Below are 13,182 nucleotides of genomic sequence, written 5' to 3' on the forward strand. Positions count from 1 at the left end.
GAGACTATCTGTATATATATTTCCCAAGTGTCAAGCTTCCTGATTTGTTCGTTTTCTTTATAAATAATGCCCTCATTTTCAAAAGGAAGATGTAATCTGCGGCAATAGACATTCCACGGTGCTAAAAAGAGAGGCACTTTTTTACACAATAGTGTGATTCTGCTCTGTAATATATGCTGCAATTATACAGTTGATGGAACCTCATGTTGCCACAGTCAAAATTCTCTCCATAAATTTACTGCATGTTTAGTATAATGATAGCATAATGAGGACACAGGTCTCTGATGCTCATTTGCATGTGGGCCCTGTAAGGTAGCTGCAATCAAGGACTTTATTATGTAACTAACATAAAATAACACTGACTAGGTTCTAGTCAACCTGGCTGGCAGCATCAGCTTATTTTGCCAAAATGTAGGATAATTTTGTGGGAAACGGCAAGGCTTTGCATAATAAAACAAAATCAGCTTGGTGCTAATTTCTTAATCAGTGTAACAGAACTTAGTGTGTACTGCATTATAATTCTTGCCTAAGCAGGCTGTTTTACATTCTATCCTTAACTTTCTGACTAGTCCAACATATCCTTGGAAATGTATACAGTAAAACTATAGGTTTCAATAAAAAATTAAATGATGCATTCTCATATTGACCACAAGATGTCAGCGTAATTGGCATATGCTTCTGATCAAGACATATTGCTTTTCAGCTTGCTGTAAAGTCAAGTGTCAGCTGTGTAAATCCGTTATCATTGACTATTACTTTGATAGTTCTGTATTATCTGAAGACCGGACAAGTCAGCATCATCTGTCTATATTGTGCAGTTCACAAAGGGGTGCTGTTTGTAATCACTAAAAGGAATTCTTTGAGGCTTAGGTTAGCACTGACATGTTTTTGCCTGCAAAATCCAGGACTACCAGGACAGTTGGAGAGGTTTTCAAGACTATATAAAAAAAGTCCACTTTTATTTTCCAGAAGCCTCTTCTGTTCACAGCAGGGTCACCATAAGGTTATGCTAAGCGCCATATTTTTGCTGCAGATTTGCATACATGAGTATACCCCTAGGACAACACAGAAGGAACTGCTTATCAGGGGTCCAGGGAAATAAGTACTCAAAACTCACCAATGGGCTGTCATCTACCTGCTGTCACTGTGCTTATAAAGAATGCATTCAATGGGTATAAGACATAATCATAGAATGGTAGCGTTGGAAGGGACCTCCAGGGTCATCACATCCAACACCCTGCTCAATGCAGGATTCAGTAAATCATCCCAGACAGATATTTGTCCAGTCTTTGTTTGAAGACTCCCATTGAAGGAGAACTCACCACCTCCCATGGTAACCTGTTCCACTCATTGAACACCCTCACTGTGTATTAGATAGAGGTTGATAAGAAGTTCAAGGGTGAAGGTCCTGGTCTTATGTCTGGCCTTGCAGCTCAGCCCTATTCACTTTCATAGGGGTTTTCTGGAAATACAATATTGACAACCTGTCCTCAGAATAGATTATCAATATCCAATTGATGGTGGTCCATCGCTCAGGGCCTCCACTGATCAGCTATTCAAAGAGGGTGTGATGACATGTTCATCGGTCTCATAGCCTTAGATGACCTCAGTACCATTAAAAGGTTTTCAACTAATATAAACATTGGTGGCAGTGAGGGGATGCATAGATGAAAGAGAAAATACTCACCTCCCATTGCTGCACTGCCCCACGCTACAGCTCACCATTTGTTGTTTATCCACGTTACCTCTGCAACCAATAGAAGACCCAACAGAGATATTCCTGATGACATCCTGTAAACCTGCCGGGGGCTTCTAATATAGGTTGTCATAAGGTTATCTAGTCCGGTGACATCACCTGACAAATGCTATGGCGGTCTGGCACCACAGTGAGTATATTCATTTTATATAGTTTGGGGCACATTTCAAATTAATGGAATTGAGCTGCTATACCAGGTACAACCGCTATGAAATTTATATCACTGTGCCTGATATGCAGAGAAGTGGTCACGGCGCTCACCCAAGCACTGCAGCTGGTTTGGAGGATGAGTCAGGAATATCTTAGTCCCATAAAACCTCTTCAAGGGTTTATTCCCACATAGTCGTGGCTGCCAATAGCAGCATGATGTTGCTGACTTAGTCATTCCTCCATTGGCGGCTGTGGCTGTTTGGAGTCTCCCCCGCAAGCGGTTTCTATTATGTGGAGATGCACCCTAAAGCAGATGAGCTGCAATACCAGGAAAACCCTTTAAGTTTATTTATATTCAATATCAACGCTAAACGATACTCCACAATACTCCAAGCATGAAAAGTCAAAATACTTCATTATACAGTTGCAGAAAGTTTCTCCAAGGTTTTGTGAAGCTGGCACTATACTTGAACTGTAGTCTCTAGGTAGTGGTACCCTGTTACCATTTTACGCTCACTCCATTAAACACCAGGATATGTGTATACCATCTCCCTGCTAATCCTATTAGGTTGCCCTAGGGAAACACTGCCAACACACTTGTCTACTTAGCCTTGCGGGTTAAGGTCATATTATCTCAATCTGTTAAAATCGCCTATAACCAAGTATGTACATCACATTACTGGCATTTTGGAGAAATGGTAGCAATATATTTAATTCTGCTTCTCTACATTACTACATATATCTGTGATACCAGTGACTACAAATCTTCCTCTGAATGTACAGTACTTGTTGCCTCAAGTCTAATTAGTTTTAGTGAGACAAAACACAATGCCAAGTTTTCCTTAACCTGTTCTGAAAACTGCTAGAATCATAATGTCCTCTTCATTTTAATTGAAGCCTGAGGCACATAACAAACAAAACACCTCATTATCAGAATAAATGGAGTACTTACAGATTCCAAACTCAACATTAATGTTTTCACAAAAGGTATTTAACATCTGACCTCTCAAGCAATGCTGCCATATTGTGTTCTTCACATCCAATTCCAGCATTACAGAGAATAAAGAGAATGGGGCTACCAAGTATAAAAGAAGATGTTGCATGTTGTAGATAATTTTCACTATTGGTCATAGCAGTCGTAGACGCTCGTACAACATCACTTGCTGGTTACGGGATTCATAAATCCCACCTTCAGGAAGCGATGGCTGTGATTGGTTCTTCGACCACTGCTCAGCCAATTAATGCAGTGCTGGATGAACCAATGCGATGGCCGTGATTACAGCGGCATTCAAAACGCAGAAAAAAACATCTGTGTGAGAGTCATCTAAAGTTGTAGGAATGTCATTTCAGCAGAAACAGTAGATTACTTCAAGAGAAGCTTAGCTGCTCAAAGAAAAAATATAATTGCCTGTGAAAAGGTATAAAAATACTTGGTTGTAGGGCTGAATTATAGGTAGGTCAGCTACATCTGATGGTCAGTTTGTGATCCTATCAAACCAAAAAGAGGTGAGGAAGTTCTCTTTTTTTGAAGTCTGAGGAAGTTAGGGCTCATGTCCACGGGGAAAATCAGATCCGCTGCAGATTCTCCATGGAGAATCTGCAGCGGGTCCCTCCTGCCCCGCGGACATGAGCGCCGAAAATAGCAATTTAAAAGAATTTACCTATCCGGCGCGGGCGACGAAGGTCAGCTGTTCCTCACGGCCGGATCTTCATTTTCGGCCGGCGGATGAATTCCTGACGCCGGCGGCACGTCGCCGGCACGTCGTCGACGTGCCGCGCGCATGCGCCGGGCACATCCGCCGAGCCGAAGCAAGGGAGATGCGGCGGTGAGGAAGAGAAGAGCTTCGCGGTCCGCTGCGGGTGAGTAAATGCTTTAAATTCCTATTTTAGGTCTCCCGCGGATCCGGACGGCTTCCATAGGCTTCAATAGAAGCCCGCGGGAGCCGTCCCCGCGGGAGACCCGCATGAAAATGGAGCATGGTCCAGATTTTTTCATGCTCCATTTTTTTTTAAATCACTTTTATTGACGATCCGCGGGTATTTATGTACCCGCGGGTGGTCAATGCATCCCTATGGGGTGCGGATCCGCGCGCGGGAGATCCGCTGCGGATCCTAAATCCTATTTTCCCCGTGGACATGAGCCCTTAAAGGCATAGTTGTCTCCACAACTCTCATAGACATCAATTGAGATGGCCATTTCCATATCTGCTCACCTCTCTTATTTGTGACTTTAATGGCAGGTCAGATGGGGTCTGGGACAAACCAATCCAGATCCTGCTTGGTTTATTGTTGACTTAGAGATTTTGCTATGTCAGTTAGAAAAGAGTTTTTGAGAACCTTAACTCATGCAATATGGAGTTTTTATTTTGTTCTCCTCTAAATCAAAAAGGGTAAAGTAAGATTAATTTTTGCCCTAAAATGGAATGTGAGAATGAATAGTTTCAAAGTAGACAAAATATAGAATTTCTGTGGGTCCATATTACTGACTTCTAAGCATATTTTTAAATACAGAATGTGTCAAAAAATACCATGTCATGTGCCATTGTAAGGGGGTGGGGGTAATAATGGGATAAACCCCTTGTGATGTGCCTGCCCATATATGGGTAGACTTTAATGGTGATTTTGTGACTGTAGCATGAAAAGAGACTTTGGCCCCATCTCCAGAAAGGTTCTGAATGTTACAGTAATCTACCCTGGATATGCCAGCCCGGGGTTGCCCTGGATCTTACCCGCAACCCCTGCCCCTGCCTACTTGCCTCCACTCCTGGCTAACCCCAGGCAGGCAACTGGATGGCGGTCCCTGCGCTATTTAGGGACCGAGAAGGAGCACTGGCGTACCTAGATGAACAGGGTAGACTACCGACATGACAGGCGGATGAAAAAAAACAACACGAAACAATACTGATAGTACCGAGGCAGATGGAACAACCTGGCAGATGGTAACAAAATAGCAGACAAGCTTACAGAGGCAGGAGACCTACAGATGCAGACTAGCTAGCAACCTGAGGGAAACCAATAACTGGCAGTGATTGCAGTCACTGCCAGACTTTTAAACAGAAGCCTCCGCCCAGAGGCGGAAAGAGGGAGACGGCCAACTCCCCATAGCACCTCAAAAGGGAGCTCGTGCATGGCAGCTGCACTCCCAGTTGCATGAGCGCACGGCGCCGCCAGGACTACCGAGCCCGCGCACAGCGCCGCGAGCCACTAGCACCACGCCGGCCTGGCCCCCGTGCCCCTGGCAGCCAGACCACAAGTCAGGGGGATGCGCCCCGACCGCGGGACCCAGCACACCGCCGCCTCGGGAGGAGCAGCAATCGCCGCATGGTAACACTGAAACTCATTAGTACTGCCTCTGTGCTGGTACTGGGAATGAGGACTAAACCTTGTCCTTGGATGATGTCACAGTGGCCATCTTGGCCAGATAGATTATTACAAATGCATCTGAGAGCCTGCAGAGTGTCTGAGAGCAGGGAACACAACTACAGTAGTGGTGAGTAGTCAGAGAGAGGAGCCACATCAGAGTGGCCAGTAACATGGCAGCCACCATTTTTGAGAGGGTGGCATGCTTGCTGTCTCCATCCTAAAAAGGGCCTGTCGACCATGGGCCAATGATCTAAGTTGCAGGAAAGAGGGCCCTGATGACCTGGGGCTGAAACTGACATCACGCCGTGTGGAAGGAGAGAGTGTCTCCCTGCCTGCAGGGGACTTAGTCCCTGAAGTAGCAAACATTGCCATGGATCCAGGATGACAACAAAGCTTCAGGATGCGTAAAACTGGTCAAACAAGATGTTAGTTTGCACACACTAGGGATTATGATGGACGTGTACGAACTGGAGGAATACCTCTGTGAGGGGACTGTCGTTATTGGGAAGTGTGATGTTATAAGAGTTTGATGTTTATTGATGTGATGTGTATTAGTATATAAGTGATGATGTGACGACATGTGTAACTGAGTAAGGGAAGCAAAGCCATGTGTAGAGATGTGATATACTGTTATGGGGAAGAAGGCACTTGGAGGTAGCAGCGCTATGCGATAAATTGAGTATGTACGACAAAAGTGTGGTGCATGGGGCCATTATGTTGCCATGCTGCGGGCCTTCGAGCAAATAGTATGAGTATGGAGTTACACTATGAAGATGTGTAATTTGAAGCGCTTTGCCTCACTGAGGGTTTCCCAGATATGTAGAGTGTAATGTTGAAGCAGGCAACCTAGCATAAGACGATAGTTCAAGAGCAGCAGTACAGACCTAAGTGCAAGAGATGTATAAGACGTCAGGTGATCCTGGTAAACACACACAGCCTCTACGATGCGGGTTAAGGTCAGGGCTATCGCTTTAAGAAGGACAAAATAGTACATATGGACACATATGTTATTTGTGACTTCTGGTTAAATTATGGCGTTAAACCAGTTCACTTAGTAAAGTTGATATTTTTGTAAAAAATATACTGCCTTCACCTCTGTCTGTCACTGCCATGCCATACATAACATCGCCACTTGTGCTTCACCACCATAATACTTTATGAGAAGCTATGGATTGTGATAAGGCTGTGTGTATGAGGTCTAAGTGTAACATATTAAAGGGTTGATCTTATCAGAGAACCCCTTTCATAAACTGGTCCCCATGACCAGGAATTCATCAGTCCACTCCTGGCACCCCCGACAAACATCTGAATTTGCTGGGAGAAGCTATGGCTAGGCATTTTCTCTGCAGTGGTCACTTCAGGTGAAATGTAGCATTAAAGGGGTTGTCTCGCGGCAGCAAGTGGGGTTATACACTTCTGTATGGCCATATTAATGCACTTTGTAATATACATCGTGCATTAAATATGAGCCATACAGAAGTTATTCACTTACCTGCTCCGTTGCTAGCGTCCCCGTCGCCATGGTTCCGTCTAATTTCGGTGTCTTCTTGCCTTTTTAGACGCGCTTGCGCAGATCCGTCTTCTCCCTTCTTCTCCCTTCGGCTCCGCTCGGCAGCATCGGCATTTTGGCTCCGCCCCCTTGTACGCATCATCGCGTAGCTCCGCCCCATGATGTGTGCCGGTTCCAGCCTCCTGATTGGCTGGAATCGGCACGTGACGGGGCGGAGCTACGCGATGATGCGTACAAGGGGGCGGAGCCAAAATGCCGATGCTGCCGAGCGGAGCCGAAGGGAGAAGAAGGGAGAAGACGGATCTGCGCAAGCGCGTCTAAAAAGGCAAGAAGACACCGAAATTAGACGGAACCATGGCGACGGGGACGCTAGCAACGGAGCAGGTAAGTGAATAACTTCTGTATGGCTCATATTTAATGCACGATGTATATTACAAAGTGCATTAATATGGCCATACAGAAGCGTATAACCCCACTTGATTTCGCGAGACCACCCCTTTAAATGGCAGCCATTCACATGAATAGACTTCCATATAATAAAAGCATGGCTCAAGTAAATCAGAACTGGAGCCACTCATACAGAATAGCTCTCCATTTTTGCTCATAGAGGGCAGTCCCAAATGGGGGACTTTCCTCTATGATGTCCATATCCACTTTAAGGGCATATGGACAAAAGCTGGTTTCATAAGACCTTAAAATAACGTCTTTAAATATCACCATCAAACTCTTTTTAATAGCAATGTTATTGGTTCTCTATTGATATATAAAATATAATAAGTTGATTTATGAACAGTTTTAGATCAGCAGCTAATGCCAAGCCACTGTAATAACTGGGCAAGGATATGATGTAAAGGAATTTAAGCTTTTAAGCTTCTGGAGCTCCCAATGAAGGTGTCTTGTTCCTCCTTTCTAATTCATTAGTGAATAAATCTACGATAAGCAAAGTAAATTAGATTCAGTGACATTCTGCTAATTAAGTCATCGTCCTTTGCCTGGCTTGGCTGCATTTTTAATTACTAGCTAATCTCATCAATATGGTGTCCGACTGGCAGACTGCAGATCTGTGTGTTACAACCATAGTGATCCGCAAATACAGGTTCTCGACTCGGCTTGACCTGTCACTGTGTGTCCAAGGGAAAGAAATTGAGCATGCAGAAATTCTTGGCTGTCAAGTTACCTAAAGCTGCAGGAACTTATAAAATGTCACAGAAACTACAAAACAAACCAGTAATATAATAATACAGTGAAGAGAAAAACATGCATAACGATATGTAGCATAACAGCGGTTACATGATTGAGAAACAAGAATCAAAGCCGTAGCTAAATATATTGCCAGATTTAAAGGGGTTGTCCCACAATTATTTATCACCTAATCACACAATAGGTGATAAAAGTCTGGTCACTGGGGGGTCATCAGTCAGTAGAAGGAGCCCTCCATCTCCTCACTGCATGACCACAGTAAGAAGGAGTCTGAATAGAGCAGTAGTCCTTGACCATCTTTCCATTCACAACCCTCCTCACGCCATCCCTATTTGGGGCTCTTTTGCTTCATTATATGTAAGACCTGTTGATTTTTTTCTTCACTGGTAGTTTAATTGTTTATAATTAGTGGGAATTCTGACCTTACTGTTATGGAAATCAATTAGGTGGAGCTGTAGTGGAAAACATGGAGGAAGGACAAAGTTTAAAGGGGTTGTGTCGCGAAAGCAAGTGGGGTTAAGCACTTCTGTATGGCCATATTAATGCACTTTGTAATATACATCGTGCATTAAATATGAGCCATACAGAAGTTATTCACTTACCCACTCCGTTGCTGGCGTCCCCGTCTCCATGGCTCCATCTAATTTCAGCGTCTGGTCGGTCCGGGCACGAGCGTCGTTCTGGCTCCGCCCCCTTCTACGCATCATCGCGTAGCTCCGCCCCGTCACGTGTGCCGATTCCAGCCAATCAGGAGGCTGGAATCGGCAATGGACCGCACAGAGCCCACGGTGCACCATGGGAGAAGACCCGCGGTGCATCGTGGGTGAAGATCCCGGTTGCCATCTTGGAGGAAAAGAAGGAAGAAGTTGCAGAGAGGGGATTCGGGTAAGTAAAATGTTTTTTTTTTTATTTCAACACATCCCTTGGGTTAGTCCTGCGCTGAACGGGGGGCCTATGCAAAAAAAAAAAAAAACCTTTCGGTGCGAGACAACCCCTTTAAGCCTCTAAAGAGACAGATATGGCTTAAGATGTCAACACTACATCTGCTTTACCTTATTCAAAGTACTATTGTGGTCAAATACGGCAGACGTACCTAATGATGGGGACAGATTTTGGAGGCCTAAAAAAGACTTATGTAGAAAGGGTCAATAGTGAATTCAGAAAGTGCAAGGTAGAAGTACATTCATCATAGGGGGGGCGTTATATAGGAATTAAATCAAGATGCTGATGCATTTGTCATCTGTAAGGATGCTACTATGTTACGTATTCAGGTGTGCAACCACTGTGTTGTTCCTCCAAGCAAGGAAACCACCCGGCAGGACTGACAGCCAACCCAGACACCGGATGCTCACTTCTCGGCACGAAGCTTGGTATGAGGTAGAGACTGGAACTGAACTAGCCCTGAGCTGGTGAGGGGTAATGAAGTCCCTGCCTAACAGAGCGGAGTGATCATCCCGATAAGGATGGCCCCGAGCTGGAACCTGGGTGCTGTATAACCCTGTGAAGGCCCTAACCGGAACAGGATGTACCAAGCAGAAAAAGGAACTAAGGATGTGAGCAGGAATGGAAGATCAGGATAAAGCACAAGTAACTTACAGCTACAGCAGACTTGAGATCAGTATTCACAGAGATACTGTAGGAGCAGCAGCCGCGAGCTGTCAAAGGAGTACAACAACAACCCAGAGCAGCTGACCCCAGCCAACCAACTATTGATGACTAGAGATGAGCGAATCTACTCGTTTCGAGTATTTACTCGATCAAGCACCGCGATTTTCGAGTACTTCAGTACTCGGGTGAAAAGATTCGGGGGGCGCCAGGGGGCAGGGGGAGGCGTGGCGGCACGGGGGATAGCAGCGGGGAACAGGGGGGAGCCCTCTCTCTCTTTCCCCCCCACTCCCTGCTACAACCTCCACTCACCCATGGTGCCCCCCGAATCTTTTCGCCCGAGTACGGAAGTACTCGAAAATCGCGGTGCTCGGGTGAAAAAGGAGCGTGGCCGAGTAGGCTCGCTTATCTCTATTGATGACCTATCCTGAGGATAGGTCATCAATAGTATTTGCATGGAAAACCCCTTTAAATGCTTGGTTGACCACTGTGCTGGCAAAAATGGATCCACTCTTTTAAAGAGTTCTACCCCTTTTCATGTATGGCTGATAACACACAGTCTTCAAGCTTACGTTAACCAATGATTGCACAGTACTTTCTTCTGGCAATACATGAGCTCCTGCATTAAGGCTCCTGGCCACGGACGGATATTTGCTGCAGAATCCGCGGCGAGCGTCTGCACCATGGATCTGCAGCAAATAGCTCCCATGGCATACTCTGGGAAAACGATTCGTTCTGCACACTTGCGGAAACCTCTTGTGGTTTTTTCAAGTGTAGGAAAAATCGTACCATGCTCCATTTTTTTACGGATTCTGTGTGGACGGCTTCCATTGAAGTCAATAGAAGCTGTCCTGTCCGCAGTCCTTCTGTAATCACATTGGGAAAAGCAGTACTTCAAAAAAGAAAATCTGTACTGTGCATGTCCAATGGCTCGCCATGTGGACTATCCGCAGTACAGAAGAAAAAGAAAAGTGACAGGTATGAGCGGACACTGCTGCTGGCAAAGCCGGATTCTGCTTGAGGAGTTTGGCTCTGCAGTGTGCAGGGGGCTTAAGAGGTGTTGCTGCTGGAAGTGGAGGGTCAGTTATTGGTTGCTAGTCAACTAATTGTCTGTCTACAAAGCATTGTCCCACTATCCCACAATACCGGTCTACTAGAACAAATGAATCAAAGATTATTTCTACACTTTGGCTGACACTAAGCTCAATGGGACTAACTAGGGTTGTTTGGAGGTTGCAGTTCAAGGGGTACAGGCAATTTCTCCAAGGGGTACTAGCATTTTTCCCTTCACTGGAATTCTATTTACAGCACATTTTATAATCATAGCTTTGGGGGGTACTTTGATGTAATTTGTTTGATTAGGGAATACTTGGTTTAGGAATGTTTAGAAACACAGATTTATAGCACTATGAATAGCAAAGAGGCCAGTATAGAATGGCTCTCATGGGGACACTATGGCTAACACTCATTGGAAAACTGATTGGCACCTTTGTGAGATAGTTGTTAAAATTTACCATACACATTTGGTAAAAATCGTCAAAACCCACTGATTGTGGCAAACTGGCAGACTGTATGTGTACAGGGGCTCTGGACTCTCTCTCAACAGATAATGATGGGGGAAAGAAGGATCAGGCACATTGAATTTCAAGACCTAGGCCTCTTACTGAATAAGCAAAATGAAAATATGAGTCTGCTCAATCAAACCGCAGCCCTCTGTGTAATCGAAATGACTTTTGCAGGAATTGGAAGGGTGCACAAATGACTCGATGGGCAGCCAATTCAAACATATCCAGTAAGACAAAGAACCACAATAATGTAATAAAAACTTAAGCTTTATTTCCACATCTAATATAAAAAGGCCTACAGGATTTTTCTTGCACCACACTTTGACCCCTTTGTGTGATCTTTGGTGGATGATTTTGGTGTCATTAGATTGGTGACATCCTCACCACTGCCGTAAAATCATAACATTTGAGTTTGATACATTGAGGGACCTGTCAGGCCAGGTCAAAGTTACTATGTTAAGTCTAGCAGCGCTGTTCTGCTTCAGCCAACAGTGCCACTAGGCAGAGTCAAGCGTTGCTAAGTGACATTCGTATCAAGTTGATATAAAGAAAAGTGCTTACCAGTTTGACTCTTGCCAAGTCCCCAAAAAGATAAAGACCAAACCGTTGACGGCGAACAGTAAATTGGTAAGCACTATTCATTATAGTATTCTTGAGGGTAACCAAGAAACAGAACTTAAAAGTCAAGGGGTATGCTTAGATGGAAGTTGTGACACTGAAAATGTAGGTTATCTAGAAGTCCTTGCCAATTAAAATAATCAGTTCTTAAAACATTTACAACCATTCTTCCAAACATTTTATGCTCATGTAGCAAACATTGAGTCAATCTATAGATTAAAAGATTGCAGTGGTTTGCAAATATGATTTTTTGTCCTACATGTTTTGAGCACATTGTGGTCTTGGTCATGGCTTGAAACATGTAGAAATTAAAATTACGTTTGCAAGACACTGTGGGGGGTCAAACACAGACTGTTGAGCTAATGCTGTCTGCTTCCAAATTGGTTTCAGGATTGAGTACTCAGAGACAACTTAGATGGGTGACCACACGAGTATGCGGTTAGCCAAAGAAGAAGTGAAGTTTATTCAAAGAATTACAGATGATATAGAAAAGGTTTGCTGACGTATTGATTTGATTGCTGCGCATGCCCCAGGCATGCATAACATCTGCAGATTTTTAATTAGCATTACACATCTTTCAAAGAAGTCTCCTACATGAGCAATGCATCAATGTCCGGTGACACCTGTAACAAAAACAAAACATTCCCGGACGCTTCTTCTAGAAGGGAGTGAACTTTCTCAAGGGAAAGGAGGCATGAGAGAGAGAAAGCTGATAAGGATTCAAAGTCATTATTATAATTGGGTCTAACATTTTTCTAGGTAAAAGGTGAAATTAATACAGATACATGATTGAAGCAAAACAAGCAAAGAGATACAAAATGGAGTCGCTGTAGTCTATTATTAAGCGTCGGCCCTTACACGTATAAGCTTAGACCTTTAGCAGAAGAAGACGCAAATTATAAACACATAAGTATTCTGTGAAATACACTTATCAATTTAAAAGGCATAAACGTGAATTAACCCCTCACATTCCCCCGTTTTGGACATGGAGTCAAGACAAGTATGACTCCTAGTCCATAAACACGTGATTCATATCGGCGAAAAGAAAGCTTTTTCAGTACATTTAGAAATACATGAAATTATAACCTTAATTGCTCTATAAATGCATAATAAAATCATCACAACTTGTAATATACTTTGTAGGATCCCCATAAACCAACCCCCTAAACCAGAAAACCAATTGGCAGGGTTCAAAGAAGTAAATGTGTTACCCCACCAGCTATCTCTGGTTTCTGAGTTTTCATTTGTCCATGCAAACAGTTCTTTTGACGGAACAGGAACAGCCAAGAAAGGAAAACCAGTGGCACCAGGTGTGTGTACAAGTCCAACAGTACTTGGTGGTGTCTAACAAGGTGGTTCTGGGCATTGTCCCTTTGCACCCTCTCACAAGGGCGAAGCATGGAGTGAGGAGTCCA

The sequence above is a fragment of the Eleutherodactylus coqui genome, chromosome 8, assembly GCF_035609145.1.
Source record: "Eleutherodactylus coqui strain aEleCoq1 chromosome 8, aEleCoq1.hap1, whole genome shotgun sequence".
NCBI classification, from domain to species: domain Eukaryota; kingdom Metazoa; phylum Chordata; class Amphibia; order Anura; family Eleutherodactylidae; genus Eleutherodactylus; species Eleutherodactylus coqui.